General features: G+C 37.6%; 1 protein-coding gene across 1 annotated transcript in view; it reads right to left on the reverse strand.

Annotated features, from left to right (window-relative positions):
- The window catches only part of grin2ca (glutamate receptor, ionotropic, N-methyl D-aspartate 2Ca), an 86,995-nt gene extending 67,416 nt beyond the window's left edge, over nt 1–19,579 (reverse strand). Inside the window, exons 1-2 of the mRNA XM_065277941.2 lie at nt 19,150–19,579; nt 18,641–19,056 (exon numbers count right to left, since the gene is read on the reverse strand). The gene's annotated coding sequence lies outside the window, so the exon portion shown is untranslated. The remainder of the gene's footprint in view (nt 1–18,640; nt 19,057–19,149) is intronic.
- Between the last annotated feature and the right edge of the window lie 3,596 nt (nt 19,580–23,175).

Consider the following 23,175-nt stretch of genomic DNA (forward strand, 5'->3'; position numbering starts at 1 on the left):
TCAAAATAGGCAAATTTTCCAGGTACCCTACAGTTAAACAATTGAGTTTTACTGTTTTGGAATCCATTCGAAAGATCTCTGTGTCTGGCGGTACCACTTTAATAATCAAGGACTTTGCTACTGTACCATGGGTGCAGTAGACGCAATGATATTACGCAGTGCCCGAAAATAGTCCCCAGCTATTGAAAGTAACCAAAGGGACTATTTTCGTGCTCCAGCCATGGTACGGCAGCAAAGGGGTTGATTTTTATGCCAGAATGAGAGTATAGTCCTAGCCATATCGCATAGAAAATCTCAACCTTTAATTTTCCGTCGGTCTTAGTACACGATGTAACTACAGAAGAGTCAAGTTTTTAATAGGAAAGATATTGAAACTCTTTAGTTATTTTTGAGCGCGATGCTAATGGTCTAATTAGAATCAATCAATTATGCTAAGCTATGCTAAAAATGTTAGCGCCAGACACGGAGATCAGCTGAATGGATTCCAAAACGGTAAAACTCAATTGTTTAACTCTAGGGGAGATGGAAAATTAGCATATTTTCTAAAAACTGTAGTGTCCCTTTAATGTGTAAGACATTCATTGGTTGAGCCAAAGATATAACAACACTGAGCACTCCTATTTCTATCAATGGGGATATGCAATATGGCCACTTTGGTGCCGGAAGTCCCACCTTCCAGTTAAAAGAACCAATCATCAATCGATAAAGACTGACAATTCCCTATGGGAAGGGTCTGTACCAGGGGCGTTGCTAGACATAAAGCTTTACTGGGGCACAGGCCCCCCATTTTTTGCTGACTTTCTTTTGAAAGCCTGCTGTGTGCAAGAAGTGTGCAACACTTCTATACAATGTCCTTTGCTTAACCCACTTTTCTACAGTGCAACAGTTACTGTGAAAGATACATATATACAAATGTAATCTTCATCATACCTAACATTATTAACATGGTTGGAGGCATAAATGGCATAACATGTTTGGAAATAATGACAGCAGAAAAATATTTTCTACATTATACAATGATAGCAATGATTAACAACTTATTTTTACAAGAATATTTTTACAAGAATATTTTAAGAAACCAGTCATTTTGACTCCTATACTAAATAATCTCAGTCATAGTTACTGCTAACTGTTATGTAAGTTAGTGTCCTAGAGTTAAATATTAGTAAACTAAATATTAATTTCATATCTGAAAATACAGAACAGTATATCACATACATCTGTTGATTTTCTCGGCAACAATGCAATTCTATAGACTTGACAAGAGGTTTTCCTGAGATTTTTCCTCTAATGTTTGAGACCCGACAGGGTCAGGATGTAGTTTGTCTAACTTAAACTCATCATCTCTCCTTTCTTCTTCCCTTTCCCTTCTTTGCACAAAACATTTCTGATGTCCATCTACAGAAGCCAATAATGATCGAGTCAAAATAATATTAGCATTATGATTTAGAAACTTACTTTAGTTTCGTTATGCTTTCATAAGCACTCAAGTGGCGTCACCTTTTGAATGCGGTTGTGCGCGGTGAACACAAACGCGCGCGGCCATGGATACGTGCGTGCACGCGTCAATGCGAATGCTTCGTTGCTTTTACAAGCCTAAATTGGATAACTACTTTGCATAAAGATCCGTTTTTGCCGCGATTGTCTTTGTAAAGGATTGCACTAGTTAACTGATAAAATTTAAACTTGAGATTTACACTGGGGCACAAAAGATTTACACTGGGGCACGTGCCCCAGTAAAAGGGGTCTAGCGACGCCCCTGGTCTGTACAGAGTCACATTTGACATTTGCCAACCTGTGTGCATGCACAGCAGCTAAAACTAACTTGAAAAAATGCGTTTTAGTGCAATTTGAGCATAAGAAACAAAAGTTATGGTACATATTGATGTCCGGTTTAATTGTTAGTCAGAAATATGCAGTGTTGGGGAAAGTTACTTTTAAAAGTAAGGCATTACAATATTAAGTTACTTCTCAAAAAATTAACTAATTGTGTTACTTAATTACTTTTCATGGAAAGTAATTCTTACGTTTTAAGTTACTTTTGCAATACTTTGTCTTACTTGTCTGAGGCTTACTTGGCTGAGAAGGATCTCTTTTCAGGTGTTTTTATGACTGAGAAGTTCTGCATTAATAAATTGCATATTTCCATCGCAAAAATGTGATTGTTTTTACTCAAATTGTTGCCGATCAGACACGCATGCATAAAGTGCGTAATTCTACGTAACTACATTTAGTGTAATTCAGTAAATATATTTTTTATTGAATTAATTCAACTGAAAAGTAACTTACTTTTTTTAAAAGTAACTCAAATATTCATGTGTAAATTTATAAAGTAATGCGTTACTTTACCCGTTACTTCAGAAAAGTAATCTTATTATGTAATGCACTTTACTTGCAATGCGTTACCCCCAACACTGGAAATATGTTTGCTTAATTGTGATTTTAGAGATATCTGTTTTTCCCCATTCAAGTAGATAGGACTTTAGTCTTTCATGATGAAAATAAATGGCTGCCTTCTGAGGCGACTTCCCTAAAGGGATTTTGGTTGAGCTCCCCCTGCCCAAAAAAATACTCTGTCATACATACTATTCGGACGGGATTAGTTTTCCAAACGACGTTTGAGTTTCAACGTGTCCCCCAGGACGTCTGTGAATTTATGTACCGATTCGGACGGGATTAAAATTCTCAGGCTATTCCAGAGATGGGAGTGTCTGTTTCATGCATTTGGGCGTTGCAGAAGAGCACGTGCTCTGGATACGTGTTTGTAATGTTTAATATTTTGCGTTAAATGTAAAATTATGACAGAACATGTAATTTATTAATTTAATTTTAACAAATCAAAATAAAATATACAAATCCTACTAAAGTAGCCTACGTGTTTTATATAACTGGCTGCTTATAATAAATCTTATGAAGAAATAATGATTAATAACAATTTATTATCTTTATTAATTAACATTACCATTCCGGAGCTGAAGAACTTTGAACGGAGTTTCTCATAACGTTAATGATATTACAGTGGCCAGTCTTAACAGTGTATGATATTCAGCTCGTCTTGATTTAATTATTTTATTTTGCCGAATGCGAAAAAACATTAATATCTGAATGAATGGGACTCAGGAAATACAATATACGCGCATTAGTAAGACCTTACGGCAGATCACGTTGGCCAAAACACGAAATGAACCGCGTTTTCAAAAGATATTGCGGGCAAACACAGACATTTGCATTCGGACGGGATTAAATTTCTCAGAGGACCTCTGAGTTCGGCGAAAAACAGTAGGTAAATTGCTCTGGAATTCTTACGGAGGTCGTCAGAGAAAAACACAGACATGGCCGATTCGGACGGGATTAAAAACACAGAGGACCTCTGAGAAGCACGATTTTCTCAGAGGTCCCCCTGTAAAACTAATCCCGTCCGAATAGGGCTATAGTGGTGTTATAAAAACATTGCGTAGTTGGACTGGCATCTCAAACAGTCCAACATACTAAAATCCTATTTACATTTATTTATTTATATAGCGCCTTTTTCCAATTATACATTGTTTTAAAGCAGCAACCAATGGCATGGGTTTGGAATGGGGAAGAATAGTTTGAAAAAGATTCTTTTTTTTTACAATTACAATTTGGTGATGCTATACACTCTTAAAAAATGCTATATTATTTTAATTCCAGTGTTGAGTCAAAAAGGGACAAACCCAACCATACAGTATGCTGGATTGTTTCAACCTATAGTATTGTAGGGTCAGATATAAAAAAATGTTGGGTTAATTTAACTAAACGGATGGATTTGTCCCTATTCGATCTAACGCTTTTGAGATTGTAGGGGCAAAAATGACACCCTTTGCCTTTAAGAGATGTAATCTAGTCTACCAATCAACAGCTCACTCTTTATTCTCTCTCTCTCTATCTGGGTTTAAAATGTGTCACTGTCCCTACTCGTACTGAGCTGCTATCAGTAGAAAGTTTGTGTCTGCTCAGATTAGTGATCTGTGATTTGGCTCTCTCTAAGTATGGGCCTTTGAGAACATATACCAGATTAGATCAAAGTATCAAGCAAAGGAATGATCCAGCATGACATGAAGCGCCCCACTATGCCCATCCACCATTCCTTAACCATCGGCAATCCTTATTTAAATGAAACTATTGTATATATGATGTGTTACGGATAATGTGGTCCTGATGCAGAGTTCAGTAAATACAGCACCGAATACTCAAAGTGTTCAACACCCTCTAGTGGGGGAAAAGAAGAGGACATTTTTATTTACCAGAGATAACCTTACACTGGCACATGAAAAAGCTGTTATTGATTTGTTATTTATATTTAACCATACCGCACATTAACTTGAAATATAGACCACAGCAACACACGGAAATCTTTTCAGAATTGAAACCTGTTTTTGTAACTCTGGAGTCGTTCCAAAATATTCATTTAACTTCAAGGTTACTGCGGTTTCAAACATTGTAAAAAATAATCCCATTAAAAATCCCTCACACATCAAGGGGAACCATACATTTCTGAAATTTATAGTGCTTATAGTATTTTCATCCATCCCTGGGCTCATTTTCATTTCCAATTCCCATTCATTTGAATTTAAATGGAATTGTATTTCAACTTTAGTACTTTTTTTTGAAAGAGTTTTCGCTCTGTCATAACTTCCTCCGTGCCCTCACTTGACCGAACTCATCTCCAGTTGCAGTGGATTGTTATATCAAGAGAGAGAGGACAAAAAGGAAAACGGCCAAAGTAATAAACCCAAAAAGTAGCTCTCTCCTCCTTTGCTAGACTGACAATATCACATTGAATTCAAATTGAATATTGCACCAGAATGGCATACCAACAAAACATCATGTTACAAACTTGCAAGGGCTAAAAACACACACACACTACATGTGCCTACTGCCTACATATATTGTGCAGACTTGATCAGGAACAATATTGTATCATATTAGATATCAGTATATAATATGAAATTAAATGAGACTTGTGAATATATTTTTAGGCATAATCATTTATTTTATGGTTTGCCGTTACAATGCAAAAAGCAAATAATAAATGAGTGTGAAATGCTTAATAGCCCTAAGTGCAATATTTAATGATCAATTAATCTTTAAAGCTGAATAGTTAAGTTTACTTAGACAGAAGAGACTCCAGGCCAGATCCGAACCAGATCCGCACGGGATCTGCACTGAAGTCAGCTTTAGACCTGGAGTCATCTTAGCCTGGTCCAACTAGACTCTCGTACATTCATTTCATTTGTACAGAGAGTCTGGCCGTGCTCCATTACAAAGCGTTACTTCCGTTAAGGAGGGTCCTCTGTTGGAGTTTAAAACTATTGGATCTGCCCAGAGTCACTCAGGATCTGCCAAAGCCAATCGCTAACGTGTGGTCGTGACGTATATCATGCACCGAAACCGGACGGAAACAACAAGTCAGAATAATCAGACAAACAAAAGTTAGCAAACATTGTTCTTGCTCCGGCTTTAACTTCTGTATATTCGGCAGTTTTGCAACAACGGACCGAATAGCTGTTCTCACGTCTTTCTCCGCTGCCATTACTTAACTACAACTCAAACTGACGCACGACCTCAACGTCATCGTTCTTAGCCACCCCCATCTGTTCGCTGATTGGTCCTGCAGATTTTTGCAGGAGAAAACGAAACTCTATAGAGCAATCCCAGACGTACTGCTGAAGCGAAATGAAAATTAAGCGGAAGCACGTAGGAGGGCGGAGCCAGTCTAGAGTCTTCTGCCGTCTGCCTTCAAATTCACAGCTTTGTTTGATATGTTAACAATTTGCACTGATACAGAATTTAGGGCGGGGCATACAAGAGGCCCCACCTCCTTTTAATATAATCAATAGCATTTACTTCGTCTCACAGCCTGAAATCTGATGTGTGTAATGATGTCATGAAAACTGTTAATCCGTATTGGTGTAGGAACAAACTGTACGTTTTGAATGCTTATGTTTTTAATGTGTATGTTTTCAATGTTTAACTCTTTCCCCGCCAGCATTTTTCATGATTTTCACAAAAGTTTAATGCCTAGAAAATGCTCTTCTTTAAATATATAAAGATGCAGTATATTAAATGAAAGTACAGACCGTCTGCGTTCAAAAAAAGTTTCATTCTACCTTCATTAGTTCTCTTTTATCACCTCTCAAATATGGATAGGTTTCTCCAATAACACAACATTTTGAGCAAAAAGCTGTAATAATTCAATTTTTGTAAAGGACTTTTGATAGAGATCAGATGCAGAGCGATCCTGAAAAACATACACGACATACAGCTGTTTGCCCTAGGGCGATACTTCCGGGTTTTATAAGTTGCGGAAGTATCCACCTGGTGGATAATAGCGATATTGCGGATTGACGAGATAATTGTCAATGGCAGGGAAAGAGTTAAAGGAAAACACCACCGTTTTTCAATAATTTACTATGTTCTTACCTCAACTTAGACGAATGAATACATACCTATCTTTTTTCAATGCGTGCATTTAATCTTTGTAGAGTGCGTCGTGAATGTGTTAGCATTTAGCCTAGCCCCATTCATTCATTAGGATCCAAACAGGGATGAATTTAGAAGCCACCAAACACTTCATGTTTTTCCTATTTAAAGACTGTTACATGAGTAGTTACACAAGTATGGTGGCACAAAATAAAACTTTTGTTTGGAGCCATAGGAATGAATGGGGCTAGGCTAAATGCTATCACATTCAAGAAGCGCTGTACAAAGATTAAAAGTGCACGCACTGAAAAAAGATAAGTACGTATTAATTCATCTAAGTTGAGATAAGAACATAGTAAAAAATTTAAAAACGGTGGTGTTTTCTTTTAAAAGCACATTAGTTCTTTTAAGGTTAATAAAATATTTATACTAAAAGCCGAAAAACTACAATTTTGTTTTATGAGGACTTTAAATATGGCCATTAGCCATGAAACAAGATTTAGCACTTGCTAGTCAATTGCAAAAGTTTTATGGAGAGTTACATTTTCATTGTAAAGAGCATTTATTTGGACAAAGTGCTGTCAGTATGAGTCATCAATATTTTTTGCCCTTTTTAAAAGTTAGTACACTACTATACTTATGACTTTAAAGCTAAAAGACATTTGCTAAAAGCCACAAAACTCATATTTGATTTCACTTGATCTTTAATATTAAACATACGAGGTGGTTTTCCAGACAGGGTTTAGATTAATCCAGGACTAGGCCTTAGTTATATTAGGACATTTAAGTAGTAAAAACAATACTGGTGTGCATCTTGAGACAAAACAATGGCACTGACATATTTTAAGATATGTCCATGCAAGCTGGTTTTAAATCAAGGCAGCTCAAACATGCATTTTAGTCTGGGACGGAGGATAAACCCTGTCTGGAAAACCGCCTCTATACAACTTCCAAAGCAAACTGCTCCAAGACAAATGCTAACATGTGTGGGTGATTTAAAATGTGAGCCTTCTTCACTGATAGAATTTTTGGACAAACATTGGAGTCAATAAACAGGCGCTGTTAATGTCACATCAAATCAAGGTCAGCGCTCCACTTTAAACTCGATCTTCACGACTGAGGTGCTGACAAATGTTTAAACGGCAACATTCATTCGGCCCGCCATCACATTTCACCTCTTAGCTATAATAACTCAACATCCTGTCTGTCGACAGCCTGGAAAACCTCCACGTTCATATTTACTCCTGTTGTCCTGATTAAATGATGCCTGTCATTATGGGCTCATGATAAACATCAATAACAAGCTGACAAACGCACACACACCCTGTGTATGTTCTCATACAGTATGACTCCCATTACCTCTGCAGCATGACTGTGTCGTAATGAGCCAATAAAGAAACATTCAAGCTCATTAAAGCACAGTAATGGCGTTTTAACATGACACTGAAGGATTCTCACAGATCCAAGACATCATCTGATCCCGTACAAGACGACTGGACCAACATTACCCTGCGTTTATACTCCTTGAAATCCAGCAGTGTTGCTAGTCGAACGTAAGTTAAATAAATGCTTAAAAAACAAGAATCTAAAAGTTCACTTCCAACATATCTGAGATGAGATGTCAAGGAGTGACACCTGCAACCCATTCATCCATTATTCCTCTGTATGTATTATTCTTATGTGGGGTCACGGAAGAGCTGGAGCCAATGTAGTGTGACATGCTCAATTTAAAATATCTATTTTAAATGTCATATTTCACTCCGGTTTCTTCCCACAGTCAAAAGACGTGCAGGTTAGGTGAACTCGAAAATGAAGGTGCTTCTTCACAGCGATTTTATAGAAGAACTATTTTTGGTTCCTTAAAGAAACTTAAAGTCAAAGTTTCTTTTGTTCATATCTTTCTAAAGCAATAAACCCCGAGAAGCAGTGGGTTACCAGTGCATTTTATAACAGCTAAGGGGCGTTGTTAGGCACGACTGTTAGCTGTTATAAAATGCACTGGTAACCCAACGCTTCGAGGGGTTTATTGCGTTTATAAAACGGTTACTTCATATGCATAACGTTAGCGGGATTTTATAAAATAAAACCCAAAAAAGTTGTAATTATATTAGTACAAATATTACTCTTCCGCCAAACAAAGTAGTTCCTCAGAATCAAGTGTGACTGAAACAGAGCGCAGTTCCCAACCAACACAGACACAGCAAAGACACAATGAAAATATGATTTAAGACTGTGGTGTTTATTTTATAAATCACCATTCATCTAATTTATACATTAACATTTATATCGTGCAACTGTTGAAGTGATGATCAAATATGCTTGGAAGCATGCTGAACTCTTTCTATGTCAGCTTTTTTTTTTTTTTCTCTTTCTATGTCAGCTTTTTTTTTTTTTTAAGTTGCCACCCAGTTTTAGTTTAATGCCTTCCAGAAAATTATCTTCTTTATATAAACATAAAATATAAAATGAAAGAACAGACCATCCGCTTTGAAACAAAAACAAACAAAAAAACATTTCATCCTACCTTCATTTGATCTCTTATCACCTCTCAAATTTTTTTATTAAAAGCGGAGATAATTCCATTTTTGTGAAGAACTTGAAGAGATCAGATTCAGACGGAGCCATGAACAGTACTACACGGTGTTTTCAGTGAATGCGTCAGTGTTTAAGTTGGGTAAGATCGCCACCCAGTGGATAATAGCGGACGTGTGAACTTGACTTATAAAATCCTCAGACAACGTTTTCTCTTTATCGACGAGATGACTCAACAATATTTATTGACATTCATCTGGATATCGCCATTAATTGTGCAATTGTAGACAAATTAAAAATATGATTTAAGACTGTGGTGTTTATTTTCATAAATCAATACGCAGTAACAGTGGCGCAGTGATACTTATGTAATGTGGTCTGAACCGTGGGTTTACCGGTGTATTTTATCACGGCTTAGAACGCGTTTCAACCAATCAGAATGAAGAACCAGAACTGCCCGTTTTATAAATAATCTTTTTAACTACAACAAAACATTTTGTGAAAATTAAGGGCACTATTTTAACGATCTAAGCGCACGGTCTAAATGGGTGTTTTCGAATCTCAATTTTCTAATTTAACGATAGGAAAAATGGTTTGTGCGCCTAGCTCACAGTCTAAAAGGGTTGTTCCTAAACTCCTAATGAGTAATGGGTTAATTTTGGGCGTAATGTGCAATAAATCAATGAAAGTCTCAGCTCTCATCCCCTTTAAAAGCCAGTTGCACCTCACGTTATGCCAATTCCCTATTTAGATGGCAGATTTTGTAAGATGATAAACTAAAAAACTTAAAATTGATGTTAAAAAATTGCATTGTTTTTATTTGTATTTTTTGTATTAAAACCTTTGGTTCTCTTTAAAAGTGGATTTTTTTCAGTCATGGAAGTCAAATTAGCAGGCTTTTAATTGCTGTGAATGTATGGATGGCCTACATGATCAGTGCAAAAATAATTTACAAATATGCAAGAAAAGGTTTGTACTCTAAAAATACATTATTTTTTTAACAAACAGGAGATAAAGAATTTACAAACGTGTGGAGAGCCTTCAGCACTCGGACAGTGCCGTGAGTGTTTTTGAAAGCATTACTTAAAAAGGTTCTCATCTCACCATAGACTTCACAAAGTCATCATATACAATAAATCCGTGGGGTAGCATTTAAAAAATAATAATAATAAATGCAATATTTGCATTTGTTTAAAAGCAAAACATTAAATTACTTACCAGGCTACAGTTAAAGTAGCTCTTTACGCCTTCTAACATCTCCTCAGTGTCCAAGAGACTCAATAATAATCTTTTACATTTTAATCCGTTTATAAGCACATATTACTATTGCGCTCTTTAAATAACAAAACCAATATTTTAGTTGCCTCAAAATAGCAATGTGGCAACAGTGCGCCTGAACACACCTCGTTGTCAGACCAGAACGCCCTTCGGCACAAAAATGGGCACAAATTTATTTGCTATTTAATCAACGTGGCGCTAAACGTGAAAATGACAACTGAAACTAGCAAAAAACACTTTGGGCCGGGTGTATGATAAGGTCCTAAGTGTTATTTATGCAACAATTCATCAAAAAATGGTTCTTTGTATGACACCTTTATATGTTAATGGAGATGTTAAATTGCCCTTACCCCAACTTGTGTGTAGGTCAACTTGTATAGATTAACTTGTGTATAGAGACAGAGCGCAGCGCGTCATAACCTGAAAACCATGCCCACCGGGGGGGAAAACAATCCAACCGTCTCCATTGACTTTGTATTGCGAGAGGCTGCCTCCTTGTCATTTCTGGCTTATAACAAAAAATCGAATAATGCCTGAAAGCTGCTGTGTGACAATATGTACAGCTAAGAAGCCAAAAAACCCAGAAATAAGTTTTTATAAGCTGTCGAGCCGTAAAACCCAGCTTTTAAGGAGAATAAAGTGGATCGCCGACTAGGTTTCCCCCTAGTGGACGCAGTTCTACTAATATGAGTACTATGAAAAGTTGCCTGTTTTCACTTTTGTGTCTTTAAACGCTCGTTTTTTGAGGAAGACAGCTTATAAAAACATATTTACAGATTAAACTTAAAAACAGAATAAGCCAGAGCCAGAGCCGAAGCCAGCAGTTCCGGTGCGAATCTGGCTTGGAGTCGTCTCCTGTCTGGGATAGATGCTGGAATGGTGTTAGTAAAAAATTAATAAATAAAATAAAATTCATATTTCTAATTATTTCATAATAGGATATCCTAAAAGAAACTGCACCCTATCTAGAAAGTGTTAGCAGCATTATGATGGCAATATTCATATCCATGGACTTTTAAGGTATTCAGCTAACATAGCTAGTTTTTTATTTATGGCATTTTATATTTTTTTTAGTATCCAAATGTCAGAAGAAGAAGAAATGTGAGAAGAAAAATAACTTAAATATCAATCTGCATATGTGATGGACATTGGTTATGCGTAACTTTAGTAGCTTCTTTGAAAGTTAAACATCTTTATTTCTTGAAGCACACACAAAAAACCTGTTTTGCACAATACCTTATTACTGCATTTTTATATTCTCATATGAATTACAGGGAGAGATGACATTTAATATGTGTACTTCGGCACTATACAGGATAATGTTATAAATAATACAAAAACCCTCAAATTAAAAATGTAAGGAAAATTCTATCTATCTAACTCATTCATCTAAAACCTAGATGCTAACAAAAAATTTAAGTCCAGTAATTTGCCAGCAAGCTACATGCATACTGACCTCCACATTACACAGCTTTATGATTAGTTTTAATCTTGACCATTAAAGAGGACACAGACTGCTCCTGGATCAGTCCCTGGGACATTCTTGAAAGATCTCTATTAACCCAGAGTCGTAGAATGACCCATAGGGTCCATCAATCTTTCCTCTCTAACACATTTCTCACTCACTGTCAACCTTAACACAACAAGCTGATTTTTTTTATTTCACTGTAATAACATCTGAAAGGAGGTATTAGACTAGAATTGAAAGTACGCTGCAGGGTCGACAGTGTATTTTAGTAGACACATCTGATATAACATCACTGTTAAAGGTGAACTCGTGTTAGGGTGTAGCAAGTGTTGGGAGTGGGTTATCTTGCAAGCATATGTATGTGTGTGTGGGGGGGGGGGGGTATTTGGAAAGCAGGATCATGATAAGATGATCTAATCTTGCACTGGCATCCACTACAGAATCTCCCCTCATCCAGATGTCACATGACTGCTTTAACATCACCGTTATTATTTGCTTTTCTCGTTTTAACAAAATGTAGAAAAAGGAAATCATGGTTCTAAGAGTGCATTATAGATGTCTTTATGCACTATGTTTTAATATTTAGGGTTAGGAGTTTAAATGCGTGGTATGAGGATGTATGCTTTATCAAGCACCACTAATTAAAGAGCCATATTTAAGCTGTGACTCTATTAACAAGATGTTTAAGATGCCACGCACCATAAATGTAACAGCTGTTTGTTCATTGTCTCTGGTTTTACTTTAACCAGATGGTCCCACATGCCAAAGTTAAATGTTTTTTGGCGGAAAAATGTGCTTACACCTAAATATTACAGATTTTCAAAATTTTAAGCGGCAGTGTAGGAAAACCATGGATTGGTTGTGGGTTTTGTCATTTAGTTTGTAGCCAACAGGGTTTTTTTCTTTGCTAGAGGACATTATTGTGGGCATGATGCACTTGTGTTGCACTCAGAATACAAATACAAAGACGTGCTTCGCTGACTCAAACACACGACGAACGCCAACCTAAGGTTTCAACACATAGGTGCGAGATGTGCATATAATCACATTTTCACCTACAGTCGAAGGATAATTGTTAATTTCTCACAAGTTTCTCTAAGGAACGAAGCCTGATTGACAGAAGATGTGACCATGGGAGCACATTGATGGAGAAATGTCCAATTTCCCCACGCATGACCTTGATGAATCTTGCAAGCTCTGCGTTTCTGTCTGTTTTACGCTGGGTGTGTAATGGTTGTCGTGTAATCGTATTACCTTGTGCTCATTTGCATTTATAATATATGTTATAAATGTATAAGGAGAGATTAATGTGTTTGTTTTCTATGACCACTTCATTCTCAAAATATGCTGACAAACAGGTCAGCCAAAAACTTTTTGAATATTTAGACATTTACTATTAGTATGAACATACATTTAGCTGGCACTGGGATGGTACCTTTTGTTAAGGTCCAGATATGTACCTTTGAGGGACTAATATGCCAACCCAATCTTAAGGCAAGTCGTGGTATAGTCACAAAATATTTGATTGATTTATTTGTGTTCATGGACACAATTTTCCTGCTTTTTTCATGCCACTGAGCATGTCTATTTCGTGTCATTCAGCACAAATTCCTAAAAATAGTTTTTCGTGTCCGTAGCACGACTTTCCTTTTCGTGTCATTTTATGTATTGTTCTCTCATAGTTTTTTCCTATTTTTATCAGTCGCTTGGGGTTAGAACGACTTTCTGTTACATTTCAGACATCCTAACCCAAACACCAACCCAAGCAAAAATAATTTTAAAATCAGTTGAAAAACATGTAGAAACCAATACATAAAATTACATCCTAACCCATACCCCAAATGACAATGATTTAAAAATAGGAAATAAAAACAATTGGAAAACAAAATTTAAAAAATGACACGAAAAAAAAGTTGTGCTACGGACACGAAAAACTATTTATAGAAATTTCGTGCACACCAAAGCTTTTACGCCTGCGGCCGGCGTATGTTTTTAAAATTGTTTACAATGAAAGCGCGGCTCAGTGCTGAGCCCCAAGAGTTGAAAAATATTCAACTTTGTAAAAAATTCAGCTCGTCAATGTCAGTTCTCACACGGCCATCCAATCACAGTGGAGGAGGGGCGGGACAAATATCACAACAACCAACCGGCACATCGTACAACGACGAAGTATCATAGCAAACACAGCGCTAGAAAGCTGGCAGTTTGCTGAAATAAAGCAAGGGCGTTTTCATTCGCGTAAAAAAACTTTGGTGTGCAAGCCCCCTTAAAGCATCAGTTTACCCAAAATGTAGTCGGTCATCATAAGCTCACCCTTTCAAAAATTCTTAATTTTTTGTGAAAAAAAAAAAAAAAGTTGTTAGACAAGAATGTTTATGTTGCTCTTTATACTACGGGCCTGTTGAATGTTTTATTCTGATTGGTTAAGAAATATTTTACGGATACACATAATTTTCCGATAAACGCACACCTAAAATGTCAAATATTTTAAAATAACCTACTGAGCAAGTTTGTGATAACCGTGGTATAAGTGGAATAATTGACTCCGGTCCATTGAATTATTTGAAAATAATGCACACTCGCGGTGTAACTTCATGACGCAAATAATTTAACGGCCTGTCGTCACTTATTTGTTACATATCTTACAGTGAAAGTAAATAGGATTTGTTAGGTTAAGAAAATATTTGGCTGTGATACAACTGTACACCTTTGTGGTCTCTGTTGACAGCTTCGAACACATTTATTATCACTTGAACTTTGTTCAAAACATCCATGTTTTGTAATCTCCAGTAGAAAATAAGTGACATAGGTTTAAAATAACCCGAGGGTGAGTAATGATGACAACATGCTCGTGATCGGTTATTGCAGTGATGTCTTCATTAAACTTCAGCAGAATGGCACTGCTCCCCCTGTGTAACTCACGTACAAAAACTGAATGCTGTTACGTGGCCAGCATCAAGTAATGAATGTTCGTGATTCAACAGTAACTGTGGCAAGTGTGTTTACATGGGATGTGTCATAACCGCCTTTATGTTCACACGTTTGTAATCCGAGCCTGTCTGTGTGTAGTACAGCACGGGACTGTGATGCACACTGTATGTGTTGTAGGCGTTGTAGAGATTAAGATAGCATCTGTTTTCGAAATCTGTTGATTTGACCTGTTTGCTTTAGTAGTCCTATACTGTTTTCAGAATTGTATACACTGTTCAACAACTACACATATTTTAAAGATTTAACCTATAAATGTTCTTCTACACTCAAATTCTGGGTTATGCGTTTGGTCGAAAAGAGACAAATAGTCATGCTGGGCTTTTTAACCCATTGTTGTGTTAAATTTAATGCTTTTATGGGCTTATTTAACCCAGCGTTGGGCTCGTCCATTTTGACCCAATGCTTGGTTGAAAACAAGAACCTTTAAGGCACCTTTATTTTTAATAGTGTTTTTAGAAGTCACCATAAAAACAGGATGTTGATGTTGAGCATTTTTAGTTTTTGTTCTTATATTTAACCCTATGTATGCAGACTATAGTTAGCAAGCATCCATATAATTACATAACTGAGCCAATAAACAGAGAGGGTGAGTGTGGGCAAAGTCTCGAAATGTCCATGCTTGCGTCTGTGACATGCGTGTGTGTGTCCACCCTGTTGTGAGATGGAAGTCATTGCAGTGTGGAGCCAACAAACCCTGCGATCGATGCATCTGTTCTCCGCTTACATAAAACATAGACTCTTAAAAATAAAGATGCTTGAAAGGTTCTTCACAGCGATGCCACACTCTCAGAAAAAAAGGTGCATTAAGGTACAAAAGCTGTCACTATGGTGGTGGTACCTTTTCAAAAAGTACACTTTTGTACTTAAAAGGTGCACATTGTACCTAAGAGGTACATATTGGTTCCTCAAAGTTACATATCTGTGTCAAAATGGTACATTTTAGGACCTTTTTAAGAGGTACTGCCCCAGTGACAACATTTGCACCTTTATTTCTGAGAGTGCATAGAAGAACTTTTTTGGGTTCCTTAAAGGAAAACACCACCGTTTTCACCATTTTACTATGTTCTTACCTCAACTTAGACGAATTATTACATACCTATCTTTTTTTAATGCGTACACTTAATATTTGTACAGCGCGTCGTGAATGTGTTAGCATTTAGCCTAGCCCCATTCATTCCTTAGGATCCAAACAGGGATGAATTCAGAAGCCACCAAACACTTCCATGTTTTCCCTATTTAAAGGCTCTCTAAGCGAATATGTTCGACGTCACTGGTTGTTGATATTTGAACTGTTTTCAAACAAACGGAGCGTAGCTAACTCCTCCCCCTCCCTTCCGTGCTTTCGTGAACGCGACCAACCCCCACCCCCAAATCCTTCTTGGCGTTTATTGGCTGTAAAACTTTGTTTTGTTTAGTGGTGCAGGTTTGGCCACTGTGTGTATTAAAGACTGTTACATGAGTAGTTACACGAGTAAGTATGGTGGCACAAAATAAAACATGCAGATTTTTTTAAGAGGATAAAAAATGAGAACTATATTGTATGGCGAAAGAGCACTTAGTTTGCAGCACTTCGACCTCGGCGTGCAGTAACAACATCACTCCTGACTCCTCCCCCTCTCGCTCAAACTTCCGTCAATAATACTGCGGCAGAGGTCGAAGTGCTGCAAACTCACTGCTCTTCCACCATACAATAAAGTTCTCATTTTATCCATTTCAAAAATTGCCACGTTTTATTTTGTGCCACCAAACTTACTTGTGTAACTCCTCATGTAACAGTCTTTAAATAGGGAAAACATGAAAGTGTTTGGTGGCTTCTAAATTCATCCCTGTTTGGATCCTAAGGAATGAATGGAGCTAGGCTAAATGCTAACACATTCACGATGCGCTGTACAAAAATGAAGTGTACACATAGAAAAAAGATAGGTATTTATTAATTCATCTAATTTGAGGTAAGAACATAGTAAAATATTGAAAAACGGTGGTGTTTTCCTTTAAAGTAACCATTTAGTCAAAAGTTCTTTAAAGATCCATTTCTTTATACATTTTTATAATCTGAAGAACTTTTATAAAACCTTTGTGAAACAGAAAGGTTCTTCAAATGTTAAAGGTGCTTTGAAGAACCATTTAGACAGAAAAGGTTCTTCTATGGCATCGTGAAACAACCTTTATTTTTAAGAGTGTAGTCATGACAAATCTGACAAATTTTCTGCTTCGTTTACTGTATAAGAGTTCAACGCTCACAACACTTACGGTACATTCACACGGGCACCAGTGTTAAAACTTGATGGAGGGTGTATCTGTAGCGTGGCCAACGCAGTGGCCCCAACACGTTTTCCGGTCTTGCATGAATGTAATTGGCTGGCTTGCACTAGGTTATTTGCATAAGGTGATCTGATTGGCTGACGCCAGTGTTGGCGCTTAAAAAGTTGAAAATCTTCAACTTCTGCCGCAAGCTACGCCAGTTACATGACGCTGATGAATCCACAATTCAGTTCGTCACCCATTCAATGTAAATGAGAAGCGTTAACCCTGACACATTGTTTGAATGTACGGTTACTCCATCTAACTAAATTATATTTCAATCTCAACATACGATTAAAGATTTGACCCCACCTCCTAATCCTAAGGAGTAAAACCACCCCAAACCACCCCTTGTATGTGAAACCAACACCCTGGCACTGTTCTGGCGAGTCTTGCACTACTCATATTGTGAACTTTACAATGTCTTTGTACATTTACACAAAAAAAATCGACAAGAGTGGTTTGCAATTGATCAGAAGAAAATGTGAAACACAAAAACTCTCTTATTTATGTTTACGCAGCATGCTGAAAAAAACACACCCTCCAGAGGCTACAATAAAAGCATCAATATCTGATATACCGTAGAGAGAACGCTTCATTCTCCCAGGCACTTGACGTCAATGACCTATCCTTCTAGAGCGCACACTGCGTTCTTCATATACTACACACGCACTGATTCTAATGCCAACCTGTCAGCTGAACCTATATGCTTATTTCACACAGCCGAACTACCTTCATCCATAAAAATACTGAAAATTGTATGCAAAATATGCCAAGCATCAAATAAAAATTCAGGAGGAAAGGTTTTCTTATTGTTTCAGGTAAAATCATAGTAAACGTACAAGACTAACAGGTAAAAGTACTCTCACTAAAGGAAAGCAAGGATGCAAGGACAATCAGGTCATTTCATGAAAAACAGATGAAATGCAATTACATTGCGCATGCCAGATATTTGATTTTTTTTACTTTGGGGAAAAATATCTGAACAGGATTAAAAACATTTTGAGCATTAATATTTTTTAGTCTTTTTAGTTTTGAGTCTCACAATAACTTTTTTTACAAGGTTACATTTGATTTTCCTGATTTTTCTTTCTCTTTTCCTATGCATCTGACATTCCCTCTTCTCTGTATGAAAGTGGCACATTATCACATCTTCAGTGGGACGTATCCCAAATGCGTCAATGCTAACAGCTCCCAGCAGTAATTACTGAAAGCTGTCATCGCCTTCCTTCCAAAATATTTCAGTTCACATCTCAAAGGAATTGGATTTCTGCCGCTTTAACATTCAAGCACAATGACTTTAAGAGATACGCGCTCGCTGTCTGCAGTGTGGCGTGATTGATCTTTCTCCATAGTGCCTGCGAGTCACGGCTGAACGCTACTATAACACCAACATACATTTCTAACCTAAAACTTCACTATTTCAACAAGCATCCAACCTGTGGGTCCGGAGCAGACCAAACAGCTGCATGGCAAACACAGTACTGGATTCATACCCACTTCACCCACACACTACCCAAATTTGAAACGAATCTTAAAAGTAACACCATACAGTTGTTTAACTTACTTTAGTCATGCACGTGCCTGTCAGCAACAGCTGTGATAGTGAAAGGTATCATTTACCTGCTTTGGCAAACCACATGCAGCCCGGACTTCCGACAGCACATTTCGACTCCTCCGTGATTTTTTTCCTTATTTTCTCTCTCTCTCTTTCTTTCCTTTCGGCTGTCGTTCGAGTCTATTTCAGTGTAGACAGAAGATCCCACTGCGATGGTGGCATGGTCTCTAGCAGTTTGGCAGAAGGTCACATCGTCGTCCGTGAGGGGAGGGTGGGATGGATGGCTGGAGGGAGGGAGAGGCGAGGAGGTGCGCGGAGAGACGGAGGGAAAGTAGATGACAGAGGAGAATGGCGAGAGATGAGATGCTTATCCACAACTGTCCGGTCGAGGAGCATATAGCGTCCTTGTCCAAGAAGGTCACTGGTTAGTTGGACACATCTCTTAGATGTGGATCCCATCAAATATGTCCAGAATAAATTCCTTAAAGAGTACAAAATATCACTCAATTAAGAAAAATTGAATTTTATTACCTGTTGATGTCCACTGAAACATGTATGTGTACCTTTGGTTTACCTTATTTACTTGTCTCTGGCTTGTGTGTCCGGTGCATGAAGTCTTCATTCCAATAAAAGCCACAGATTTTTCCGAATACTGGTGGTTGCCTGTGCCCGTATGAACAGGTGGCTGTGGCCGGCAGACAGATCTTCTCTTTTTAGTAGTGGCTTCTCAGCCAGTAGATATTTTTGTCTCCGCTTTCTTTAGGTTGTAGTATTTTGTACTTGTAGCTTGTTGATTCTTATCATTAAGGGAAGTTGTAAGTGTCGATTGTGCCCGTTTAGTAGTTGTTCCCTGACCCCTGATGGTTTGGTGGGGTTACATGGTCGGTTCAGTGTGCAGTTGTGCTTCTCAGATTAGTGTAGTTGTAATCCTGGTTCCTTCTGCACTCATATCAGAGGCAGGACTTGTGCGCTCTAATCATAATGTGGTAAGGATTTATTTGAACACTCTCTCTCGCTCTCTCTCTCTTTCTCTTTCGCCCGTTCTCGCTCTACCACCCTCCCTCCCGTTTCGATATTCCTCCTCTACATGTTCTGTTTCTTCCTTTTTTCTAAAAGGTTGGCTGATTGTAAGGTACCGTATACATTTATATTAAGTCCAAACTTAATATTCCTAGCAGCGTGCAAGACTACTGGAATGAAAGTCTTTGGCATCGTTAAAAATGTCACTTCACAATCCTATTTACAATAAAATGCTTCTGTGCACAGAATGAAGTCGGCTGAAACTACCAATAGCTGAATATCTGCAGAGATTTAAATGCTGTCATAATCTCTCGCTTTGCTGTAATAAACCTCAGATGTGAAAATATTGCTTTGTGTTATGCCGGGCCTGGTTTTTGAATAATGGCGTAATATGAAACAACTAAGAAGCTAAAGGTGACCATTGCATGTTTAAATTATGCAAATACACACATGAATGCATGAATGTGACATAAAAATGAACCTGAAACAGCGGTGCTGTTTGTGCAAAGCGCTTTTAATGGGATTGTTCATCAGAAATATAAAAATGATGTCATTTACTTTCATTGTAAGAAACTTTCAATTGGCAACCATCCTGGCAAATGTCCCAGGCAGGTAGATTTACTATTCATGCAAAGTAGCTATTATACAGTATATTACAACTGTTGGGTAAGTTTAAACTAACACTATGTAAATCCATATCTGTATAAGTTAAAAAATACACAGATATATCAAGGGTCCTGGCTCATGAAAAGCTAGGTTAAATAAAACATATCTCCTGTATAAAGCGACTGTCATCAAATCTCTTGACTATAAATGAGGGCTGCATCTGAAAGCTCTAAAATGTTGCCTTTGCAGGCAGCATTCCAAGGCAGGAAGGCATTAAGGCACGTCTGAATGAAATGTTAGGTCTCCTGAAATACCTTCATCGTCTTGTCCCACAATTCTATGCGTGGCCGTGGGCGGGAGGAATGTGATTGGTCGAGCCTGGTCGAGTTAGAAAAAATTTGATGGCAGCCAAGAAAGTGGCTGGAGTACAAATTTAGTGTAAATAATAGTGATGGGGACGAGACCACCTAAGTCGAGTCCAAGTCAAGACCTAGTCTTTGAAAGGTCGAGACTTAGTCGAGACCGAGTCTGTTGGTTTTCAAATACAAATATACCGAGTCTTTGAGGAAGCAAGTCTGAGTCTGAGAAATCACTGAGACCAAACTCGAGTACTACATCACTAGTAAATAAAGTTTTATTTTCACTTTTTACACATTTTGATTGCATTTCTAGGGAGAAATTATTATTGTAGTTTTCAAATATTCGTTTAGTTATCACAAAGGCGCTCTCTGTTTATATTTCAAACATAAATCAATTACGCTGCATATGAAGGCTGTCCAAATGCGTTTCCCAAAGTTGCCTTCATGCCACCTAAGTCATTGCCTCATGAGGCAGCAAGGCAACAAGTCAGCTGCCTAAGCTTTCGAATGCAGCCGAGGAGATCAAATGCAAAACCGTTTAACGGTACATTCACACAGGGTATCAGCTTTAACGCTTCTTGCCGTCATGCATTGCTGAACTGAATTGTGGATCCGTCAGCGTCACGTCACTGGCCTTGCTCGCTGCAAAAGTTGAAAGGTCACGTTTTTTTCTGATCACATTTTTTTTTTAAACCCAAGCTTGCCAGGCGATATATTTTCTTTAACAGAATTCGCCTTTCAAAGCCTACAGCGAACGGCCGGTTTGGACTACAGCCCTCTATTTCCTGCTTTAATGACGTCACTAGAACAGTTTTTTGACTAAACTCCGCCCACAAGAATAATTCAGTCGCCAGCTATGCTAACAGCAAGTTAAGCTGCTATCGAATCACAACACACTAAACAAACTACACAATCAGAACTCGTTACGTATTTCTGAAGGAGGGACTTCATAGAACAAGGAAGACATCAGCTCGGTTTTAGGACAGTGAAAACAGCGCTTTAGAAATAAGTAAATTGTGTGAAAAATACCGCGTTTTTTACACTAAAACATAAACACATGTTATATTGCGCACTGTAAACACAATCAAATCTTCAAAAACACAGAAAGAACGGGAGCTTAACATTTCTCAACTTTTCAAACGCCAATACTGGCGTCAACCAATCAGCTTGCCTTATACAAATAACAATTACGTTTATGCAAGACCGGAGAACACAGGAGCATGTGTTGCTGCCAATCTGATTGGCTGTTAGCCACGTTTAGCCACGCCCTCTGTCAAGCGTTAACACTGATGGCCTATGTGAATGTACCATAAGTGCAAGTTCTTGAAAGTGTGTATTTTTTATTAGACTCTTATGTTTAGGTTCAGTATTTTCACTTTAATGGCAATGAAAATGTTTTAAGTCAGTAATTGAAATGCCTTATTTTCACAAATGTCCCTTTGATATTTAACAAATTTGACTGTGTTTAGCTGCAAAACCCTGTTGCAAGCTTTTTTGGCATAAACCACATAAAAAAATACACTTCTTCGGACAAGACATAGTAATCAATTGCAAAATCACATTCAGGTTGTAATCAAGTCCACGTACTCACAAGGGCCACGTCTGAAACCCAAGGCAGCTGACTCATGAGGCAATGACTTCAGCGGCATGAAGGCCGCTCCAGGAAACACATTCAGACAGACTTTATAGGCAGTGTAATGGAATTATGTTTGAAATATAGACGGTTTCATCGGACGCACGTGATACACGTCTGGATCCGAACCTTACTTCTGGTTTGGTTTTTTTAAAGGCCTGACTAGTTGCTAAACTGATCCCTTGAACAAATGCCTCGTCAAAAATAACAAATGTTTTGGTTTCCTAGGTAATCTATGTGTTGTTTTTTTGCTTGTTATATAAATAAACTACGTTTAAAGAACTTTGTTGTTATTTATTCTTAGCGGAGTTTACCAGAAGTTACGTGCGGACCGCGACAGCCGCTTGTTTATGTTGTTACTGCTGAAACCGTCTATAGACAGAGAGCGATTTTGTGATAACTAATCCCATATTTGAAAACTACAAAACTAATTATCGCGCTAGAAATACTATCAAAATGTGCAAAAAAGTTTATATATATTATTTACACTAAATTCATGCTCCAGCCATTAATTGGCAGCTATTTTATTTTTTTTTAACTCGACTAGGCTCGACCAATCACGTTCCCCACGCACACACATGCATAGAATTGTGGGAAACGCTGATGAAGGTATCTTAAGTTCCTTATTTTCTGAGAGGGTGTGACCTCTTGTTTTATTACTTTTACACTTTACAAGTTGCAAAACATAGCCAACTACTGTCCTTAAAGCACACCTATTTCATTGCTAAAATCAAGGTTATTTTGTGTATTTGGTATAATACAATGTGTTTGCGTGGTTTATTGTTAAAAAATACATTATTTTCCACATACCGTACATTTTTGTAGCATTAGATTACACTCTCTTCCTGAACGTTGGAGACGATAACTCGCGTCATGGTTTACTTTGGGGTTTGTATCTTTTGCATATCATTAACATGTACTAATACACACTTACACACCAAAGGAAATTTAAAAACGGGAATCGGTGCTCCTTAACAACTTG

This window comes from Paramisgurnus dabryanus, chromosome 3 (genome assembly GCF_030506205.2).
Source record: "Paramisgurnus dabryanus chromosome 3, PD_genome_1.1, whole genome shotgun sequence".
Taxonomy (NCBI): domain Eukaryota; kingdom Metazoa; phylum Chordata; class Actinopteri; order Cypriniformes; family Cobitidae; genus Paramisgurnus; species Paramisgurnus dabryanus.